Source organism: Chiloscyllium punctatum, chromosome 28 (genome assembly GCF_047496795.1).
Source record: "Chiloscyllium punctatum isolate Juve2018m chromosome 28, sChiPun1.3, whole genome shotgun sequence".
NCBI lineage: Eukaryota > Metazoa > Chordata > Chondrichthyes > Orectolobiformes > Hemiscylliidae > Chiloscyllium > Chiloscyllium punctatum.
The window spans coordinates 47,749,607-47,767,153 of NC_092766.1; positions in this window are offsets into that span (position 1 = coordinate 47,749,607).

The window sequence follows — 17,547 nt, forward strand, 5'->3', positions numbered from 1 at the left end:
TAACTAATTAAAAAACATAAAATGAAACAAAATCCAAAGTGCTAATGACACTCCATAGGGAATCTATCCCCCCCCCCACCCCCCCACAACCATGCCTGTCCAGTGGGAACGGTTACATACCCCAAAACTTCATCTTCTGCCTGCTAACAATATGACACCAGGGCAATTAACGACAAATATCGGGCTTCACCTGCCCTTTGGTCGGTATTTAATCATCACAACTACCTCTGTAACCCGCTCCAGCTTGAGTCACTCCCCAGACACAAGCAAGGAAAGAGAATAAGAGTAGTAATACTAATGAAGAAGTTAAAAGTGAGTACTCTACCCATCCCCGACTATAATTTAACACTGGTTAATACCAGAAAAATCCAAGAAAATTTCTTTAAGAGAGAAACATGATTATCTAAACATCCATCTTACTTTAAAATGTCACAAAGTTTTCGCTTTCTCTGGAGAGTCAGACGAGTGCATTGATCCATTGAAAGCAATACGGAGCACCACTGGGTATATTAAGGAATACTGACTCCGAGTTCCCTTACTCTTCTCTTGATATCATCAAAAGATTTTCTTTCCTGAATCACTGCCGTTGAAAAGTCCTGAAAGATCATAATCCTGGAGCACTCGTGAATTAAAGCCATCGGATCTTTCCCCTGGCTTCTTTTAGATTCCATCTGCCTATGTTTATCCCCATAACTATGTAACCGCACAAGCACAGGGCGAAGGCGTTGGTCTGAGTCTGACCTCCGCACCATAACCCGATGAATTGTTTCAGTCTTCACCTGTCCCTTTTCAGTTTTGAAGTGAAGGAATCGCTGCAGCCAATTCTCAATAAACTCACTGGCTGACCACCTTCCATCCGGTCCAGCAAGCCGACGATGTGAACATTTTTCATCCTTTCCCTGTTCTCGAGGTGGTCGTCATGTTTAGTTAAGGAATTTTCCTGGTTTTCAAAGGTGAGGGTCCTCTCCTGAAAGGAACTGATCGCGGTCTCTGTCGCTGCAGTTTGGCGCTTGGCATAATCTGTTCTGTTTCCAAGGCTGTCAAGTTGCTGCTCATGTTTTTGGAGCACGGCTGAGAGCGGCTCTAGCCACTGCTGAACCCTTCTTCAATCATTACTTCAATCATTTCACATACTTGGTGAACTCAGTGACCAAGGCCTGGTGAGTAACTGGGTCCATGGAACGAGTAGAGTGGGTTACAGCTACAGCCTCAGGCTTGCTCGATGCTTCTGACGGGTGCACCACGTGTTGGGACTGACTCGATCCTTTCCCATGTTTTGTCAGTTCCACTTGATAAAACGGGATTACTAAAGATTCTATCGCTCTTTTAGTGTTGAATTTTACGTAAATGTCTGGGATGGGATGGGTTAGAGAACCACTTTGCCCGTGATGTGATGCAGAGCCCAGCAAAACAGACCTTCCGGATCTCCAGTATCTTGGATCCCCCCTTAATGTTTTATCGATATTATCATTTCATTTTGCATTATATTCCTGGATGTTCCGGACCCGTGTAATTTGATACCACTGTCTACATTTTCCCCAACGCTGCAAATTGCTTCCCATTCCTCGATAATCCTTGACTCTTTTGTTATTCATGAACCTTCTGTCGGTGCCTCAAAAATATTCAATATTGCTGCCTCCAACGGTCTGTGGGGAAGAGTGTTCCAAAGACTCTCAGTACTTTGAGAAAACAAATATAAACTTTATGATCTGAGTGTGAGATTATTTTTTTTTCTGTCTCCTTATCTGAGAAAGGTTATAATTACATTAAAAGCAGTTCAGAGATGTTTCATTTCACGTATTCATGGGGTGAAGGGCTTATATTATGAAGGCTTTAACAGGGTACTCTTGGAATGAGAATGAAACATACAAGACCTTGATAAGTGTGGATTAGGTATATACCTGCTGGGTGTTTGTATAGGCCAAATTTGTTGTCATTGTCATAGAACCTCTGCAGTGTGGAGGCAGGACATTCCATCCATGAAGTCTGCACTAATGCACTAAACAGCATCCTACCTGGACGCGGCCCCCTACCTTATCCATGTAACCCTACATTTCCCATAACTAACCCACCTAACCTACACATCTCTGGGCAATATGGGCAATCCACTTTGAACTGCACATCTTTGGACTGTGGCAGGAAACTGGAGCACTGAGAGGAAACCCACACAGTCACGGGGAGAATGTTCAAACTCCACATGGAGTGTTGCCCGCGGTTGGAATTGAACCCAGCTCCTTGGTGATGTGAGGAAGCAGTGCCACCCACTGATCCACCATACTCCTCCGTTAGTTCTGTTAGTAACTTGTGGCTGACGAAAGAAATCTGCCTGACTTCTTATCACTGAACCTAACCCAGTCTGAGACCTTTATCATCGGCCATATCAACAAACTGGTTACATTTAAAATTTGTTGTGAGCAGAGGAGGATTGGGACTAGAAAAGGGAATAGTGACACCCTTCATCATCAGTCACAAATGGAGTGAGAAGAAATTCACAAAGTGGGAATTCACTCAAGTGGAAATCCTCTTCCCCAGAAGTTTGGGATGGCTGAATCTTTATATTATATCGAGGCTGGCTTCATCTGATTTTCCACAGACAGGTGAATCAGGGATAATGGTGCATGGAGAGAAAAGTGCAGCTGGGACACCAATGAGATGAGCCACGATCTCACTTACTGGTGGGGTAGTGTAAAAGGGCCGAATGGCCGACTCCTATTCCTCAGCCCTGTGTTGTGATGTTCCAGTCAGCACTTCAGCAAATCGAGGCCACTCCAATGGTTAGGTATAGTTTTGGAAATATACTTGGAAAATCTAGCCTGGATCAGGAAGTGACCCTCACCCCCAATCCCTGTTTCGAGGCCTCCCATCTCTGTAACTTCTGCTCCAAAATTAAGCCATGTCCCAGACCCAGATTCGCTGTGACTACAGCCCCCATACCCCACCCAGGGTAAACTCAAGCAAATCCTCTGCTCATCCGAATGTAGCATTACACAACACAACTTCCAGGAAAATATCCAGTTACTTTCCAAAAGCATAACATGTGAAATTAATAACAGTAGGAACAACAGTAGGCTATTCGGCCCCTCAAGCTTGCCCTGTCATTTAACACGAACATGGCTGATCAACTCCAGGACTCGACTCCACTTTCTTGCCGACTCCTTGAGGAGTGTGAATGAGTTATATATATCCACTGGGTGTTTGTATAGTCCAAATTCTTGGTCCCTCCACACCTTTCCGGGTTCGGGAATTCCAGAAATTCACTACCTTCTGAGAGAAGACATCACTTTGCATCTCAGACTGAAATCAAAGTTCCATATTTGGTATCTATGTCCTCAAGTTCGGGACTCCACCCAGGATTGGTAACAACTTCTCAACATCTACAGTGTCAACCCCTCTCTGTGTCTTGTGTTTTTCAGCAATATCACTCCTCATTCATTTAAACCCCAATGAATAATCGCCTCACCATTTTAGAGATTCTCATTCACACAATCCTTTCGTCCCAGGAAGCCATCTTTTGAAACAACCCAGTTACTTGCTGCGCAGCATGCTGACTTTATGTTTCATACACTGGACGACTCCAATCCCATTGTACTGCTCCTTTTCTGGAAGTCCTCTCCATTAAATAACAGCCTGCCTTTGGTTCTCAGTGTCATCCACAAATTCGGATGTATGTTGCACTCAACTCCCTCTTTCAGGCTATCAGTATAGATTGTAAATAACTGATGCCACGGACTCATAGCTGTGGTACTCCAGCAGATACACCTTTATCATGAAGATTCATTAATCCTGACTCTCCGATTTCTATGTGCGAACCAATCATCATCCCATGTTCATACATTATCCATCATCCTACGACCTTCTGTCACGTGTAAGAACTTTTATTTTGTAATACCTTGTGAAAAATCTCTGGAAAGCCTGGTGTCTACCAGATCCCCTTTATCGAGTCTGCTTTTTACATTGTCAGGCATCTCCAGAAATACTTTGCATAATTTTAAAGGGCAAAGTATAATTTCTCTTTCACAAAACCACTCTGACCCTGCGTGAAGCTCTTCTAACTGTACATGCTGGCCAAGTTTTCCAAATTAAGCTCGTCCCACCTGCTTTCATTTGGCCCATATGCCTCGAAATGTTTCCCATTCATATGTTTGTCCAAATGAGTTTAAAATGTTGTAGTTTTCTGGCATCTACCACACTTCCTCTGACAGCTCATTCCATACCCAACCAACCTCTGTGTAAAAAAGTTGCCCCTTCGTTCCTTTTAAATCTTTCCTCTTTCAGCTTAAACCTGTACCTTCTATGGCTGAACTCCCCCATGCCGTTGGAAAGATCTTGGCTATTCACCATATCCATATCTCGCATGATTTTAGACGCTTTTACAATGTCACCACCCAACCTCCTACAGTCCATCTGATACTAATTACAAGAACAAGCATTTAAAGATAAGGACTGCAAATTTAAACAATATTAAACATGACAGGTAAACAATACTCAGCCCGACCTTCATCTGCTGATTTGTTCTTTCTCAATATTACAATACTAAGGCAGCATGAAACGCTTACTAGTGCCAATAAGAAGTCAAACACCTGGATTCCTTTGTCTAAAGGGGGCGATGATCTTGACAGTGAAAACGTATCTATAGCCAGATCTATATAATGCCACATAGTCAACACTCTCCCTCCTGGCCTCCCTATGACCTTGTGTGGTTGTGTCTTCTTTATCCTGCACTCAATTGAGAGAACCACTTTCCCCCATTCACACCTTAATTTAAACACATTTTACATCATCCACTCGTTCACCAGTGCTAAAAGCCCGTTTATCACACCCTCTTTACCCTGTCACCCATCCCCCACCTCTGACAAGGGATTAAAAATCCCAGGTTCCAATCCTTTTCACTTCTGAAGAAGTGTCACACTGGGCTTGAAATGCTAACGCCTTTTCTCTGTCTCTGCAGATGCTGACAGACCTGGTGAGTTTCTCCAGAAATGAATAGGCACAGAAGAAATTTTCACTAAAACAAATAACTGTGGCTACTGGAAATAAAAATACAAAAATTGCTTGAAAAACTGGGAGCTTTGTAAAGGGTAACTGGACCTGAACGTTCAACTCTGCATTCATTCCAGAAGATGCTGCAACATTTTCAGTAATTTCTTCAGCAATTTCTGTTTTTGGACAATTTCCAATGAAGGATGTCAATGATGCTCAAACATCCCGTCCAACCTGTGGCGCCGTAAACTGGGGACTGAACGATAATGCATGGGGCACAAGTTCCTAGATTCTAAAACTGCATAAAACTGACATCGCTGACACTACAGAGCTCTTAATCATGTCAGGGAGAATAACAGAGGGAAGCACATTCATTTCAAATACCGAAGTTGACATTGTGGAAAAGAAACGATTTAGATTATTACCTTAAATGGATTGAGATAAAGTAACAAATTGGAGGCGTGACACCAGAGAGATGCCCTTAGCAGAATGAGAATATGAAAATGGAAGTGTTACCGCATCGTAAACCAGGTTAGGTCACTGAATACAGGGCTGATGCCAACGTTGGAATCACGTGCACCTAAACCTTTTGACAAACCACACGTGACTGGTTGCATTCCAAACAGCTGAAATAACTTCTGGTGGAGAAGGGGAAATGATCCCAAGACTAACAGATCGGATCTAAGCTCTGTCATCCTGCTAAATCCAATCATAAATGTCGATGGATTATTAAACAATTTACTGAAGCAGAAGACGCCATAAATATCCTCATCCTAAATATAGGAACAACTCTAAATCAGTGAAAAAAGTCAAGGATATGGTGTCTGTACTACCCTCAGCCAGAGGTGTTGACTGGATGATCCAACTCACACTCATCATGATGCCCACAGACTCACAGATGCCAGTCTTCAAGCAATTCGATTTGCTGTATGTGACGTGAAGAAACAACTGGACACAGTAGATGTGACAAAGGCAATTGGCCCTGAAACCATTCCTGCAATGGGACTGAAGACTTGTGCTGCATAACAAGCCGCGTCCCTGGGGAAGCTGTTTCATTCCAGATCCAACTCTGACATCTCCCTGGCAATGCGGAAAATTACTCAGCTATGTCCAGTCCCCGAAGAGGAGAATAATTACAATCTGACCAATTACCACCTCGAACTCCCATCACGAAAGTCCAATTGGTAGGAATTCTTTTTGACAGAGCTGTCAAGAAGCACAGAAATAACATGCTCCATGTGGTTTCCGATAGGTCCCCATGTGGAGATGGTGCTGTTGTGGAAATATCATTGGATTACGAATCCAGACCAGGTCAATGCTCTAGCGGCTGGTGGAAGCTAGAAACAATTAATAAAATATCGAGTCCGAAAATCTGGTGTCAGTAATAGTGATCTTGTGTCCAATGTTGATTGTAAACATCGATCTCCTTCCTCAATGTACTTTCAAGAAGTGAATCTCCCGTGCTTTCCTGGTGTGGCCTAAAAGTGACTCCAGACACACAGACATGTGATCAACTCTTCAATGGTCTCTGAATCGGCCAAGTAAGACACTCAATAGTATCAAATTGCTCTGAGGTCTTAAAGGATAAACCCGGAGAGAACACCTGGCACCAGCCTCGTTATCAGAAAAGGGAACGGGAAACACATTCCTATCGATCCTGCAGAGATCTCCTTCCTAACATCTGAGAACTTGTGACAACACTGATAGAGCTTTCACACAGACTGCACACAAACATCGGGAAAGGAGGAGGTGATTCAATACGTTGAGCTTTCGTCATGCTCGTTCAAGGCCGCACATCTCCTCAATGCAGTTTTCCTCATTAAATGTTCATATCCCAAAATATGTTTAAACATTGTGAAATATAAAACGAGAACGGATGTAGTGCTTTCGGCCCATCAAGTTTGCTTCTCTATTCGATATACACGCGGTTCTTTGAGAACGCTTGTGTATTAAATACGATTTGACTGTTTTCTTTAAAGTGAACTATCATCTCTGCTTCCAATCTGTCTCACACTGTCAGAGTTTGATATATTTCCTCCGGCTGGTGAGGCCAGAAACAATGCGATAATGGACTTGAACGTGTGGCTGGGGAACTGGCACAGGAAGCAAGGATGTAAATTCTTGGATCACTGGGGTATGTTTTGTGGTAAGCATAAATTATACAAGAGAGACGGTTTGCACCTTAATAGGTTGGGGGACCAGCATTCTCGCAGGCAGGTTTGCTATTGTAACACAGCTGCATTTAATCTAAGTAGCTGGGGGAAGGGGATAAACTGGATGTTTGAGAAGGAAATTGAAGGGAAAGGTAGAAAAAGGGAAGTCAAGAAAGACAACTGTATCAATGACGCAGAAAACTCAAAAAGGGATCATGCTATAAGGTTGAGTGAAATAGGAGATTTTGGGAAGGGTGAGGACAGCAACAAATTAAAAATACTATATATGAATACACGAAGCATTAGAAATAAGATGGATATGCTTGAGGCTCTTTTGGAAATTGGCAGATACGATATTGTGGGGATAACTGAGACGTGGCTTCAAGTGGACAGGGTCTGGGAAAGGAATATTCAAGGCTACACATGCTATCGTAAGAACAGACTGACGAGCAGAGGGGGTGAGGTGGCCTTGTTGGTAAGGGATGATATTCAGTCCCTAGCGCGGGGGGAACCTAGAATCAGGGGATGTAGAGTGAGTATGGATAGAGCTGAGAAATTCTAAGGGTAAAAAGACCCTCTTGGGAATTATCTACAGGCCCCAAACATAGTCTGGATGTCAGATGTAAGTTGAATCAGGAGCTGAAATTGGCCTGTCGCAAAGATGTTACGACAGTTGTTATGGGGGATTTCAACATGAAGGTAGACTGGGAGAATCAGGATGGCATTGGACCTCAAGAAAGAGACTTTGTGTAGTGTCTCCGAGATGGATTCTTAGAGCAGCTGATGCTGGAGCCGACGAGGGAGAAGGCAATTCTGGATCTGGTATTGTGCAACGAACCAGAATTGATCAGGGACCTCGAAGTAAAGGAGCCATAGGAAGTAGTGACCATAATACAATAAGTTTCAATCTGCAATTTGAAAGGGAGAGGGTACAATCGGAAGTGACAATATTTCAGTTGAATAAAGGGTACTATGGATCTATGAGGGAGGAGCTGGCCAAAGTTCAATTGTGCAATACCTTAGCAGGGATGACAGTGGAGTATCAATGGCGCATATTCTGTGTATAATGCAGAAGATGCAGGATCAGTTCATTCCAAAAAGGAAGAAAGCTCCTATGAGGAGGCATGGGTGGCTGTGGCTGACGAGGGAAGTTAAGAAACATATAAAGTTAAAAGAGAAAAAGTATAACGTCGCAAAGATAAGTGGGAAAACGGAGGAGTGGGAAGCTTTTAAAGAACAACAGAGGATTACTAAGAAGGAAATACACAGAGAAAAAAAGAGGTATGAAGGTAACCTGGCCAAAAATATAAAGGAGGGTAGAAAAAGCTTTTTTTACGTATGTCAAAGGCAAAAAAATGGTTAAGACTAAAATTGGGCCCTTGAAGACAGAAACAGGGGAACATATTACAGGGAACAAAGAAATGGCAGAAGAATTAAATTTGTACTTCAGATCTCTGTTCACTGGGGAAGACACAAGCAATGCCCCTGAGGTAACAGTGGCTGAAGGACCTGAACTTAAGGGAATTTATACTTGCCAGGAATTGGTGTTGGAGAGACTGTTAGGTCTGAAGGTTGATCAGTCGCCAGGGCCTGATGGTCTACATCCCAGGGTACTAAAGAAGGCGGCTCGAGAAATCGTGGATGCGTTGGTAATTATTTTCCAGAATTTCATAGATTCGGGATCAGTTCCTGCGGATTGGAGGGTGGTTAATGTTGCACCACTTTTTAAGAAAGGTGGGAGAGAGAAAACAGGAAATTAAAGAACAGTTAGTTTGACCTCAGTCGGGGGAAAGATGCTGGAGTCAATTAAAAAGGACGAAATTACGACACATCTGGAGAGTAGTAACAGGATAGGTCAGAGACAGCATGGATTTATGAAGGGGAAATCTAATTTTCTGGAATTTTTTGAGGATGTAACTCTGAAGATGGACGAGGGAGATCCAGTAGATGTAGTGTACCTGGACTTTCAGAAAGCTTTTGGAAAAGTCCCACATAGGAGCTTAGTCAGCAAAATTAGTGCGCATGGTATTGGGGGCAAAGTACTAACTTGGATTGAAAGCTGGTTGGCTGACAGGAAACAAAGTGTCGTGCTAAACGGCTCCATTTCAGAATGGCAGGCAGTGACCAGTGGGGCATCGCAGGGATCAGTGCTGGGACTGCAGCTTTTTACAATATATGTTAATGATATAGAAGTTGGTATGTTTAATAACATTAGCAACTTTGCTGATGATACTAAGCTGGGTGGCAGGGTGACATGTGAGGAGCATATTAGGAGAATACAGGGTGACCTGGACAGGTTAGGTGAGTGGTCAGATGCATGGCAGATGCCGTTTAATGTGGAAAAATGTATGGTTATCCACTTTGGTGGCAAGAACAGGAAGGCAGATTACTACCTAAATGGAATCAATTGAGGTAAAGGGGCAGTACAGAGAGATCTGTGTGTTCTTGTACACCAGTCAATGAAGGCAAGCATGCAGGTACAGCAGGTAGTGAAGAAAGCTAATAGCATGGTGGCCTCCATAACAAGAGGGATTTGGTAGAGAAGCAAAGAGGTTCTTCTGCAGCTGTACAGGGTCCTGGTGAGACCACACCTGGAGTATTGTGTGCAGTTCTGGTCTCCAAATTTGAGGAAAGACATTCTGGCTATTGAGGGAGTGCGGCGTAGGTTCACGAGGTCAATTCCTGGAATGGCCGGACGACGTTGTGCGGAGAGACTAGAGCGACTGGGCTTGTATACTCTTGAGTTTAGAAGACTGAGAGGGGATCTGATTGAGACATATAAGATTATTTATAAAAGGATTGGACACTCTGGAGGCAGGAAACATGTTTCTGCTGATGGGTGAGTGCTGAACCAGAGGACACAGCTTAAAAATACCAGGTAAACCATTTAGGACAGAGCTGAGGAGAAACTTCTTCACCCAGAGAGTGGTGATTGTGTGGAATTCTCTACACCAGAGGGAGGCCCAGTCTCTGGATTCATTTAAGAAAGAGTTGGATAGAGCTTTCAAGGATAGTGGAATGAAGGGTTATGGAGATAAGGGAGGAATAAGATACTGATTAAGGATGATCGGCCAAGATCATAATGAATGGTGGTGCAGGCTCGAAAGGCAGAATGGCCTACTCCTGCTCCTATTGTCTGTTGTCTATTGTCTAATGATATCTCCACTCATTTTCCTAAACCCCATAAAATACAGGCCCAGTCACCCCAAATCGCTGGTCCCTCAACAAGCCTGTCATCCCAGAGATCAGTTTGGTCATCGTCCACTGCTCTCTCTCAATGTCCTTTACGAGGCAAGGAGACCAAAACTGCGAACAATATTGTACAATGTTCGAGATGGGGCCCCACTAAGGCTCTATACAGCTGCAGTAAATCACCCTTACTCCTGTATTCAAATCTCCCTGAAATGAAGGTGAATACAACATTTATCTGCCTACCTGCTTTCTGCTCCTACAATATTACTTTCACTGACTGGTGTACAGGGACATACAGATCGTTTTCAATGTTACAGCTCCCCACTTGTTGGGTATATATACGCTGGTCACCGTGCCAATGCTATTCCTAGTATTGACTTCTGGCTTCAGAACTCACTGCCTTACATGGACTCGGAGGGCTGCGCAGAAATAAAATAAAAATGCAGCTTAAGTTCATTTATAGATCAACATTTTTCAACCACTTCCTTTGCAAATGATAGGATGCCATTCTATTGTTCCCATCAAAGTGTACAACATCTCATCTCTCCGATTGCTCTCCATCTATCACGCATTTGCCCAGTCTCTCCACATATCTCCATCACCTTGGAATCTTTTTTATATGCTCCTCATCCACTCACAAGCTGACATCGTTTAGGACTTTCAGCAGACTGGGGAATATAGCATATGAGCCCCTCAACCAATTGATGCGTATTGGGAATAGGTGATGTCAAATCTCGATATATCCTAGTTATATACTCGAAGTGTTCCATTCAAAAAAGAAACATGGTTCTATTCTTACTCGTTCTTTCCTGCCAGCTCTCCCATTCTAAAACCATGACCATATATTAGCCCCAGTCCCACAGGATTCGAATTTGCACAATAGGCTTGGGGCTTTATCAAAACTCTTTCTGAGATTCCAATCGTATTGCATTGATACCTTCTCATAATTTTGTTAAAAGCCACTTTCTCAAATATGATTCCTATTTCATCAATCTCTGTTGACTTTGTCTATGCCCATTAATTTCACTCCAACAGTTTTCTCTAAAACTGTTTAGTTGCTGATTTAGTTGCTATTCCCATTTTCTCACCAGACTAAAGTTCTCTAGTATTTCTAGGAAATTTCTTTTTGTGTTTTTATCTTCTGTGAAGGATTAACTGAAGTATTTGCTCCATTGATCTGCTATTTCCCTGTCCTCAATTCTCTGGTATCAGACTGTAAGAAAGCTGGAACTTTTTCTGTTAATTTTGCCATTGACATATTTCAGAAGATATTACAAGTTCCCTCTTACATACTTTGGTAAGATATTCTTTAGAAACCCGTCAAATCTTATCTTAAGCTACTCAATGATTGACCTCCCACATCCATACAATATCAGAAGCACAGTCTCTGTTCCATCAGATATACAACACGACCTACATTCGGCCCACTTTCCGACACAAGCTTGTAGCTGTGAATCTTATGGCATTTCAACTGCACAACCATGTATTTTCTAAAGATTCTGAGGTTACCATGACAGCTCCCCTCTCAAGCAGTGCATTCCAGACCCCACAAACTCTGGGTGAAAAACAGTCCTCAAATCCTCACTAAACCTCAAACCCTTCACTTTAAAAATGTGGCCCTTTGACTAAAAGGAACAGCTGCTGTCTTTCCACCCTGAATCTTATCCTTCTGATTCACATCTCCCCCAGCCTTTTCTGCTCCAAAGTAAACAACCCGAGTTTATCCAGCCTCTCTCCATAGCTGATATGCTCCATCCCAGGGAACATCCTGGTGAATATCCTTTGCACTCACTCCAGTACAATCACATCCTTCCTGTAATGTGGCCCCCATAACTACACACAGTATTCCATCTTGGCCTAACCAAAGTTCCACATAGCTCTTATAATCTATGCTTCGATGAATAAAGGATGTGTTTACGCACCCCTATCCGTTCCCAAGTTGTGCAATAACCTGTCCAGTCACATTCGCGGATGTGTGGAGAAGCACCCTCTGAGCTTCCTAGTGTGCTGTCATTCATTGAATTCTCCCCTGTCTGGTTCCTTCTTGCAAAGTGCATCACTTCATATTTATCAGGGTTGTATTCCATCTGCCATTGATCCACCCATCTGACCATTTTCCCTGTATTGATGTGACCATCTGACCATTCCATCTGTATCTTCCTGAAACATAAGGCCTTCCTCCATACTGTCAACCACGCGGCCAATCTTCGTATCAATAACAAACTTACTTAAGACACTCCCCACCCCTCGTCCATATTCACAGCTGCATCCTTTATGATACGGTTTAAAATCAGGAAACATCAGCTTATAGTCCAACAGATTTATTTGGAGGCACGAGCTTTCAAGGTGCTGCATCTTCACCAGGCGATGGTGCGCTTTGATGAAACACTTCGAAAGCTCGTGCCACTGAAAAAACCTTTTGGAGTATAACCTGGTGTTATGCAATTTTTAGCTTTGTCCACCCAGTCCAACACCAACAACTCTGAATCAGAAATATTTAGAGACACAGCACTGATCCCTGTGGTAAACCATTGGACACTAGCCTCAAATCACACAAACAGAATTCTACCACTATCCTCTGTCTCCTACCAGTAAAGTTGATTTGGATGCAACTTGGCAAGTCATAAATGAGTCCTATCTGTTCCCTGGTTATTCTGTTCTGCTGGAGACACTTGTAGAATATCAGGACATTCTCCCTAATCTTGCCTGGCAGTAGGTTTCCATGCCCCTGTGTTCGTTAGTCTCCTCCAAGTGATGAATTTCTTCCTTATTGCAGTATTAACTGGTCTGTCCCAGATCCTGCCATTATTTGCCTTGAATGTGGAATAGACAGCGAGGGAAGCGTTCTGTTAATTTTCAACTTGTCATATGTTTTGTGAATTTTCTAAATTTCACTGTGAAATTCTTTGAAACTCTAGCGAACACAGGCCGAGTTTCCTCATCAGGCAATCTCACCATCTGAGGGATTAATCTGGAGAATGTCCATTGCACTTCCTCTGTGGTCAGTGTATCCTTTCTGAGATTCGGTCACCAAAACTGTACACAATACTCCAGGTACAGTCCTACCAACACGCTGTGAAACTGCTTCAACATGTCTTTGTATCGATGTTCGGACTGTCTTATATGAAAGCGAACCAAACTTTAACTTTACACTTACATATATTCCTCCAAATACCTTTCATATTCATTGCATTTACAACCTCGTTTTTTGAGTTCTTATAGAAACCCTTCCGGAAATCCAATCTATGCCACTTCTACTGATTCTCCATTATCTATGCTGTAAGGAACAACTTCGAACAATTCCGAAGTTTCTCAAGTATGATTTCTCTATCAGAAATGCATGATGATTCTCTCCATTGTTGCTGTTAATTTCTAAATAGCAAAAATACCATCCTGTGTGATAGATTCCAACAGCTGCCCTACAAATGTCAAGTTAACTGGTCTGCAGTTAGCCACACTATGTCTTTTTCCCTTTGTAGCTGTTTAGATCCCTTCCATTCGTCGGTCGTTCTTGGATCACGTTTATCCACAAGAGTTTCCGGTGTCTGCAGAATGTACAGGAAAATAAAACACAGTCATCGACAGTGCAATTAATACTTCTATTGGTGGTTTATTTCCGACATCTTGATAGGACGTACATTTGTTTCGTCAGACTTAGCAATGCTCAATCCAGCTCCATGTTCAAGTACGACCTTGTTTCTGATATGAATTGACTTTGTCTTTAGCTCCAGAAGTCCGATATGATCACTTGGTATTTCTGAGGGATTTTTTGGCTCTTCCTCCATGAAGACAGATGCAAAGTAACTGGTTATTTCTCGGTCATTTCCCTGTTCTCCACAATGACCTCTCCTCTCCCGATTACAAATTTCCACATTTGACCCTGCTTTTATTTTGTTTCCTTTGAAATATAGGTCGCAGATTGATGCAGTCTTTGTGTTCCTGTTTGTTAACATGTACGTTCTCTTTTTGATTTCCTTTACAGTTTCACGGCCTTTCGTTTTTGGATCGTTAATGTCTGAGAATTCTCAAGTTTTCACAATAGCTGGAATTCTTCTGAAGTCACTTCCTCTGATTAACATATTTTCTAATTCGTGATGTTAACCATCATTGAGTCACTTGCTCACTCTTTGGTGTTTGTACCTGACATAAATAGATGTATGTTGCAGACTTTACAGTCTTTCTAAAAACTCCTGGTCCTGACCAGTTATATTCAGGAACACCGCAGGAGGATAGGAGGATAGAGAAGAAAATGCGGGAGCACTACTTGGCTCTTTTCTGTCATCGCTGGCCAACGAGTGAGGTCCCGGACGACTAGAGCATAGCGAATGCTGAGCCTGTGTTCAAGAAATGCTACAAAGATAAACCTGGGAACTAAAGACCAGTAATTCTAAAATCTAGTGGGTAGGTTACTTTAAAAGATTCGGAGAGATTGGATATACATGCATTTGGAAAGACAGGGTGTGGTTCGGACTAAGATTAGAATGGTGCTGGAAAAGAAGAGCAGGTCAGGCAGCATCCGAGGAATAGGAAAATCGATGTTTCGGGCAAAAGCCCTTCATGAAATTCAGCACGGGAGTTTGTGCAAGGGAGATCATGACTCACAAATTTGTTGGAGTTCTTTGATAAAGTAACCAGCAATGTTGAGGAGGTCCGGGTGGTATCCGTAGTCTGGATGTATTCCAGTAAGTCCTTCAATAAGATTCCACATGGTATGCCGCTCTGGAAGGTTCGGTCGCATGGAATTGAGGGGGAACTGGCAAATTAGGTACAAAATTGCCTTGATGGTTGGAAGCAGAGAGTAATACAGGAAACATGCTGGTCAGACTGGAATAGTGGAATGCCTCAGGGGTTAATGCTGGCACCACTACATATTACATATATCTATGATTTACATGAGAATTTCCAGGCATGATTTGTAAGTTTGAAGTCTGCACTAAAACAAGCGACATCATGGAGAGTGAGGAAGGTTATCAGAAATTTCAGAAATTACAGCAGGATCTTGATCAGCTGGAGAAGTGGGCTGAGAAATAACAAATGGATTTTAATATAGATCAGTATAAGTTCTTGCATTTTAGAAAGTCAAATCAAGGTTGGAGTTTCATGGTGAATGTTTGGGTCCTAAGTGGAACAGAGGGAGCTTGGAATTCAGCTGCATGGTTTCTCTGAAAGTTGATTCAGAGGTAGGCAGGGGATTGAGGAAAGCTTTTGGCACACTGGCCTTAATTGAAATTAGGGAGTTATGTTGCAGTTATACAGGATGCTGGTGAGGCCATATTGGTAGCGTTATGTTCAGTTTTGTTCACTTTGCTAGAGGAAGGATATTATTAAACTGGAAAGAGTGTAGAAAAAAACTTGCAAGAATGTTGCCAAGATCACAATGGTCTGAGTTATAGAAAGAGGTTGAACAAGCTAGGACTTTTTACTTTTTTGTGCATAAAGATGATGAGGATCATATTGTAGTTTATAAGATCATGCCAGGCATGGATAGAGTGAATGCACAGTCTTTTTTTCCCAGGGTTGGGCAATCACAGACTAGAGAGCATCAGTTTAAGGTCAGAGGGGACACAACAAAAGGGAATCTGAGGAATAACTTTTTAACTCAGTGGCTGTTATGCATATGGAATGAAAAGTTGTTGAGGCAGATACATTGACAATACTCTAAAGGCATTTGAACAAATACATGGACAGGAAAAGATTAGAAAGGTACGGGACAATGGCAGGGAAATGGGTTTAGCATGGATGGGCATTTCTGTCGAAATGGAACAGTTTGGGCTGGAGGGCCTGTCTCCGTGATGTCGGACTCTATGACTCTAACAACCATTGCTTGTCTCCCACTGAATGTTATATTGTACTTTCCAAATTGACTGTAGATATATTGAACTCGAGCCTCCAATCTTCAATGATGTTTGACTGGACGATTTAAGCATTCTATATTGTATGCAGACACCTTGTAAACTGCACCTTATAAATGCCATTATTCCTTAAGGACTGCTTCAGACCAAAGTTAATAATTCGTCCTTCTGACCACACAACATCAAATCCGAAATAACCTGCTCTCCAGTTTGCTTCGCAACATACTCTTCAACCCACCTCATATAAACTTACAGAACTTATTTTTCACAGCTTCAGCAGTCACTTAGTTAACGTAGTTTAGATACAACTTGAGACCATTCAATAAGACTGCGGTATCCACAATACTTGCCTATCTAATTTCCAGAACATATGATGCTCAGATTTTCTGCTACCGTTTGGTTTCGATATATAATACACTAAAATTTGCTTCTCCTTGCTATCTGTAAATGCTACCTCAACTGATACTGCGGAACCTGAGGGACATGTCTGTGTCGTTATTAGTGATAGACCTGGACAAAACATTCAGGGAGGCTCACTTCGACGCTGAGATGATCTGAAGGAATGTCCCACAATACTCGACAAGCAACAGTATCCTTCTCGCTCTGTTAGGATAAGAGTTACCACATACTCTCTGCTCCCTCACACTCACTGTATATCTGTTATAGCACCTAACCCCGAACAAGGTTCACGCTCTGTCTCCAAATAAGGCTCAGGTACAACTATTCTCACTATTGAATTCAGCAACTAATACCACTATATGGATTCAAAACTGTCGACTGACTCATTCCAGACACCTCACAACTTTCCCCACCTGCACCAGCACAAACAGCAGGGTCACCCATTCACACTCTCCCTCCATCACTTTCTCCCATTCCAGGAGAAACAGCCTGGAATAGTTCTTAAAGGGCCAAACAGGGTAGTGGAGTGCCCGATATCCGTTCCCTCACTCCCCTCCCCCCGTCATGTGGGAAGGACTCTTAAAGAGCTGGAGAGGACCAGGACTCCTCGTGTGGAGAATCTGAAACATCCACGTCCTACTGACAATGTTAAGGAGCAATGTTCAGCGAAAGACAATTCTCAGTTTAAACCCACTGGCAGGTCCAACAATAGTCCTTTCACTTCCAAAAAAAACACAGATACCTCACTGTACAGAGACGCAGACACAGAAAAACACAGACGAAACAGACAATACTTACAAGGATATAGATATATATACACGTATAAACACACAAATACATATACAGTCACATACAAATCGACATAAATACAGATAGAAACACAGGCTGAAACACAGACAGACAGATGTAGACACGCAAACACACAGATGACAAGCATTTGGACACACACACGCACACGCACAGACACACAC